We start from the raw sequence: 6,643 nt of genomic DNA, 5'->3' as shown, positions 1-6,643 counted from the left end.
TCACTGCACATGAGTGCAGGAAAACCTACCATTAAAACAGCTTGATCACAAATTAGAATCACGTTTTTATGTCTTAAATAAGATAACTATATAACTATATATATATATATATATATATATATATATATATATATATATATATATATATATATATATATATATATATCAGATGATACTTGAAGCCTTATTTTCCCGATATTCATTAATGTAGAACAATATAAATTCTTAATTACGTGTATTAAAAATGAAACACAAATTTAGTATCATCGACACGGTAAATGGGGTAAATACCCCTGAAGGATGCATGTACAGAAAGTTTTATTTATTCTTTATTCAAAAATTTTGCCTAGTCTGTCAAACTTAACGGTATACTTATGTTTCTCGTCGTCTGTTGTTAATAGACCGTAGATGGATGTCACGTGACCCATTTAAGGCGGGGCTCTTCAAGTCTTTATAACGGTAAAAAAAAATTTGATTTCTTGTATCTTTGTTATGTGATTGGCTTATAAAGTGTAATTTGTGGGAAAGTCCTATCTTTAAGGAAAAAAATAAAGCAAATAATCTTGTCACAGGGCTACAACTGAGTATAATTTAGTATTTAGTAATTCATTTATTTACTCATTCATTCATCCATACATTTCATTATTAACTCATTCATAGTTTACTCGTGTTTGACTGGTATTCGTGTTCTGGACCATTCAATTTCCCTGGTTCGAATGCATCATTACTGCAAAGTAATTTTGATGTAACACCTAAATTACCTATATTCAGTGGTAGTCTTGAACCAAACAAGAGTGAAGTTAGCTACGGTGTTTGGAGTTTGAAGTGAAATGTTTACAGAATTCGCATGCTATTCCTGAGGCTTTATTGCTTCAGACTATCAGAAATTCTTTAAGGGGTGAAGCAAGGTCAATGTTGGTATCCCTTGGGGAATCAACTACGGTAGATAAGGTCTTAGCTAAACTTGAAGGTTTTTACGGCTTAGTCAGTAGCAGTGAAACTTTAATGCAGGGCTTTTATAATGATTGTCAAAAGGACACAGAGTCTATTGTTCAATATGGTTCAAGATTAGAGTCAACGTTGTGTAAGGCTATCAAACAAGGTCATATCAGTTATGCTGCAAAAGAATCTATCTTGTGTAGTAAATTTTGGACAGGTCTTAAAAGCAAACCTTTGAGAAGTGCAACTAGATATCTTTTTGATTCTGTGAAAGATTTTCAGAGTTTACTTAAAGAAATCAGAAAGATTGAACAGGAGGAACTATGCAGCAGTAAGGCCATCGAAAAGTCGACAGCTCATCAGAACCTTGGTACAGCAAGAGTAGAGAAAGAGTCTACAACTAACGAGGAGTTACTCAAGACACTACAAAGTATTGAAAAAAGGTTAGAGAAAGTAGAACTAATGCATAATCAAAGTAATGAATTATCTCCTCCAAACACTAAGTTTTATGGCAGAGGACGAGCATTTCGCAGGGAGCATTCGTACAACAGAGGAAACAACAGAGGTAGGTATTTCAAGAAACCATTTGAAGACAAAATCAGGAGTGACCCAAAAGAGTAGTCTCTTCCACTGCAGGGCAAATGGAAGAGAAAAGTAAGTGCCCTACAACTTTAGAACAGAGAATGGTTGGTCCATCAAATACAAGTACTGTTAATTTTTGTGGAAAAGAGGTCATTGGTCTCCTAGATAGTGGATCTATGGTCACTACGGTATCAGAAGAGTTTTATAATTCTCTGACTAACAAGCCTGAATTACATAACATTTCAGAATTTCAGCTGAATGTATACGGCGCAAATGGCAGTGAGTTACCATTTCTTGGTAATATTGAGGCTTCTGTTAAGCTACCATTTCTCCAAGAACCACTTTTTGTCCCAGTTCTAGTGACAAAGACTTCAGACTACAGTTCTAAGATCCCTGTCATTGTGGGTACCAATGTAATTCGATATTGTAAAGAATTTTCAGATATGTCCGACAGTGCTTGGAAAAGTGCAATTGAAAATTTGAATTTGAACTGTTGTTTACCTGTAAAAACTACGAACAGATTTCCTAATAAGTTAGAACCTAATGAAGTTAAGTACATTAGAGGTATTGTTCCTCTGTAGAGTCAGTGTTAACAGAACAGTCTGAAAATGGGCAACAAGGAGTGATAGTTTGTCCAGGGCTATTATCCATGAAGAATGCAGGTAGAAACAAAAGGGTCAACGTTAAGGTATGTAATATATCGACAAGTGCTATAAAGATTCTGCCGAAAACAAATTTGTGTCAGGTAAGTCAGGTTAGAGTAATGGATACTTGGAATCCGGAAACACCGACTACTGACAAGACGAAAGATCACCAACCCTTAACAGATTTAGGAGTGAAGGTAAATACAGATAATCTTTCTACAGAGCAGTGTAAGGAGGTATATGATGTTTTAGAGAAATGGCGTGGGTTGTTTTCTACATCCCCGACCGATCTCGGGAGGACGGATGTGGTGAAACACGAGATACACTTAACGACAGATGTACCCTTCAGAGAACCATACAGGGGAATTCCCCCGGGAATGATTGAAGAGGTAAGACAAAATTTACGTGAGATGTTAGAGGCTGGCGCTATTAGAAAAACCAGTAGTCCGTATTGCTCCAATGTTGTTTTGTGCCGAAAGGCGGATGGGTCCTTAAGGTTTTGTATCGATTTGCGTAAGTTAAATAACAGGACAATCAAGGACGCCTACACTTTACCTAGGATTGAGGACACGCTAGACAGGTTAGACGGGGCTACTTATTTCAGTAAGTTAGACTTAAAGTCAGGCTACTGGCAGGTGGAGATCCGAGAGGAGGACAAGAAAAAGACGGCGTTCACGGTAGGTCCACTAGGGTTCTTTGAATGTAACAGGATGCCGTTTGGTCTGACCAACGCTCCTGCAACATTCCAAAGACTAATGGAAACTTGCATGGGGGACATGAATCTCAAAGAGTGTTTACTTTTTCTTGATGATATCCTTATTTTTCCAGTACATTCACGGAACATCTCGATAGGTTACAGTCTGTTTTTCAGAGATTGCATGACTATAAGTTGAAATTAAATCCAAAGAAATGCGAATTTTTTAAAAGTCAAGTTCGGTACTTAGGTCATGTAGTGTCTGAAATGGGGATTATGACTGATCCTGATAAAACATCTGCTTTAAAGAATTGGCCGATTCCGTGTAATGTGAAGTCATTAAGATCTTTCTTAGGTTTCACAGGATATTATCGCAGATTCATCAAGGACTATGCCAGAATAGTCAAGCCCTTGAATGACCTACTGATTGGACAATCAACACACAAAGCAGCAAAGAAAAACGCAAGGAAGAGAAAGAAGACAGAGTGGAAATGGGGTGAGTTAGAACAGGATTCTTTTGATTTGATCATACAGAAGCTTACAAATCCTCCTATTCTTGCTTATGCCAATTTTACCCAACCATTTGTCTTGAACATAGATGCGAGTTCAGATGGTTTGGGGGCTGTATTATATCAAGTAAATGATGGTATTGAGCGAGTTATTGCTTATGCAAGTAGGGGTTTAAGAAAACCAGAGAAACATTACCCAGCTCATAAACTGGAGTTTTTATGTTTGAAATGGGCTGTAGTAGACAAATTCCACGATTATTTGTATAGTAATCACTTTGAGGTAAGGACTGATAATAATCCTCTAACCTATGTTACTACAACAGCCAAGCTGGATGCTACTTCTCATCGTTGGTTGGCATCATTGTCAGCTTACGATTTTAAGATTACATATAGATCAGGTAAGCTCAATAGAGATGCAGATGGATTATCAAGAAATCCACCACAACAAGAACTGTTTTCGGATGTGGTTAAAGCTATTTCTCTAGCTGCATTGGTAAAGGTTAACCCTTTAGCGGAGAGCTGTGTAATTGGAAAGTCAATGAAGCTGAAGTCAGAAGAAGTCGATGAAACACCGCAGAAGCTTCGCAACGTCGATTGGCGAGAGGAACAAGGTAAGGATAAAGTTATAAGTAGAGTCAAGGATCTGTTAAACGGCGGGGTCAAACCATCTGGTAATAATATGCAACAGGAATCAGAACCAGTCAGGTTACTTTTAAGGGAATGGAGACAACTGGTGGTTGAGAGAGGAATCTTGGTAAGAAAGGCGGTGATTGCAGGAGAGGAAGTTCGTCAGCTAGTTCTTCCTGGTAAGTATAGGAGTAGTGTACTCATAGGACTGCATGATGACATGGGTCATCAAGGGCGAGATCGAACCTACTGGTTAGTTCAACAGCGATTCTTCTGGCCCAATATGTATGCAGATGTGGTTGACAAGGTAGAAAAGTGTGAGAGGTGTGTAAGAAGCAAGACAAGAGATATACCAAAAACTGGATTGGTGTCCATTCATACAACAAGACCTCTGGAACTTGTTTGTATTGATTTTCTTACTCTGGAGAAGTCAAAAGGTGGGTATGAAAATATACTTGTAATAACAGACCACTTTACGAGATACGCAATGGCTGTTCCGACCAGGAATCAACTGGCATCAACAACAGCAAAGGTACTGTATGAGCAATTTATATGCCACTATAGTTTCCCAGAGCGTATACATTCCGACCAAGGGAGAAACTTTGAGAGTAGTGTTATTAGGAAGCTCTGCAAGATTGCCGGAGTAAAGAAGAGTAGAACGACGCCGTATCACCCAATGGGTAACGGTCAGGTAGAAAGATTTAATCAGACGCTTCTCAAAATGATGGGGACACTCGACGATGAGCAGAAGAAAGATTGGAAAACTTACGTTTTACCATTAGTTCACGCTTATAACGCGACAAAGCACGAGACTACAGGCTTTTCCCCGCACTACCTTATGTTTGGTTGGAATCCACGATTAGCCATCGATGCCTATCTTGGATTAGAGGATTCACAAGAAAAGGTAAGAAGTAGAGAAAACTATGCCCAGAAGTTAAAGAAACGATTACACTACGCTTACAAGATGGCAAGGGGTAACATCGGAAGGAACTCGAACAGGTATAAAGAGAATTATGATCACGGTGTTAGGTTTGAGAAACTAGATATTGGTGATAGAGTGTTAGTAAAAATGTTAGTGTTTTCGGGCAAAGCCAAACTCTCAGATAAGTGGGAGAGAGACCCGTATGTTGTAGTAGAACAGCCTGTTTCAAACATTCCAGTTTATAGAGTCAAAAATGAGGTGTCTGGGAAAATAAGAACGTTACATAGAAATCTTTTATTGCCTTTTATGTGCATAACTGAATCTTCTAGTTCAAATATAGAGTCAACTGAGAAGATGCCAAGACCACAGCAAAAAGAATCAATAGAGAAATCAGATATTTCAGAATCAGAATCCAGTGATGAAGGAACTATCATTAGAAAAAGGAAAGGTAAAACGAAACGAAATTTGAGTATTTCAGAAAGAAAATCAACGGCAGATTCATATGATAGTTCTCGGCAGTACTCCACAATGGGATCATCTCATTCAACTGGTCGGTCATCTATCACAAGGAATTCAACAACAACGTTTGAATCGCCAACACAGGAAATAACGGAACCAAGGAGGTCTGAAAGGGTTAGAAAACCCCCAGAAAGGTATGGTACCTGGGTATCTCCCCAACAAACTCAGGTCTGGTATGTATGACAAGGAGAGAATGTCACAGGTAGATTAGTGGAATTCTGCAGACAGAATAGTGAAATTCTGCAGATAGAATCGCATATTGTGTTGTATTTTAATTACATATTTTCCTGAATATTTGTTTTTAATTTTGTAGTATAAGTAGTGTTGATAAGATGATTTAGTTAGATTTTGGCGATAGAATATGTCATAGACGGTAGAACATGATATTATTCTAATATGAATGATATATATTTTAAATATTTAGTAACAGTATTAAGTTATATGATTTGGAGAGGTTATGATTCTTTTCAGTATTCTCCCTTTAGAAATGTCAGGAGACATTTTATTTAAGTGGGGGAGAATGTCACAGGGCTACAATTGAGTATAATTTAGTATTTAGTAATTCATTTATTAACTCATTCATTCATCCATACATTTCATTATTAACTCATTCATAGTTTACTCGTGTTTGACTGGTATTCGTGTTCTGTCACGTGATTGTGTTATTTTGGGTTGTGATTCACCAAATACGGTAATAGCTACTGTATGTCTATATTTGGTAGTGGAAAAAACAGGTTTTCATGGGTGTGTATGGTCAGTGCGCAAGTGTGAGTGATAACACTTAATTTATAATGTTTTGCACCATGATTTTAGAACATAACTCGTTTGCCAGCAGACAGCTACAGTTTTACGACTGGTCTGATTTAATAGTTTGAGACTGTCACTAGTTTCAAACTATTACATTTAAGTTTTACTGAAGGCGAATTTGGTGAGAAATACTTTCTTTAATTGTTTTTATCTTAGAATTAAAATATCTAAATATTATAAAAATGAATGCGTCAATTGTATGAGTGTTTTCATTTCAGGTCACCTTCTTATCATCATTATTATTCACGAATGCCATAATAAAGTAATGTTGGAAACTTGACCATCCTTTTATTTATGTATTTTGTACGAGGAATAACGACCCCGTGACAATCTTATTATCAATATTCACTAAAAATACGCCAAATATACCTTTAACTTGACAGCTTTTGGGGCATGCAAA

General features: G+C 37.2%; 1 pseudogene; it reads left to right on the top strand.

Annotated features, from left to right (window-relative positions):
- The first annotated feature begins 278 nt into the window (after positions 1-278).
- Positions 279-5,749, top strand: LOC128186599 (uncharacterized; annotated as a pseudogene).
- Positions 5,750-6,643: the final 894 nt, after the last annotated feature.

The sequence above is a fragment of the Crassostrea angulata genome, chromosome 6 (assembly GCF_025612915.1).
Source record: "Crassostrea angulata isolate pt1a10 chromosome 6, ASM2561291v2, whole genome shotgun sequence".
NCBI lineage: Eukaryota > Metazoa > Mollusca > Bivalvia > Ostreida > Ostreidae > Magallana > Magallana angulata.
Note: the sequence above shows the minus strand (reverse complement) of the source record. Positions and strands in the feature narration are given on the sequence as shown.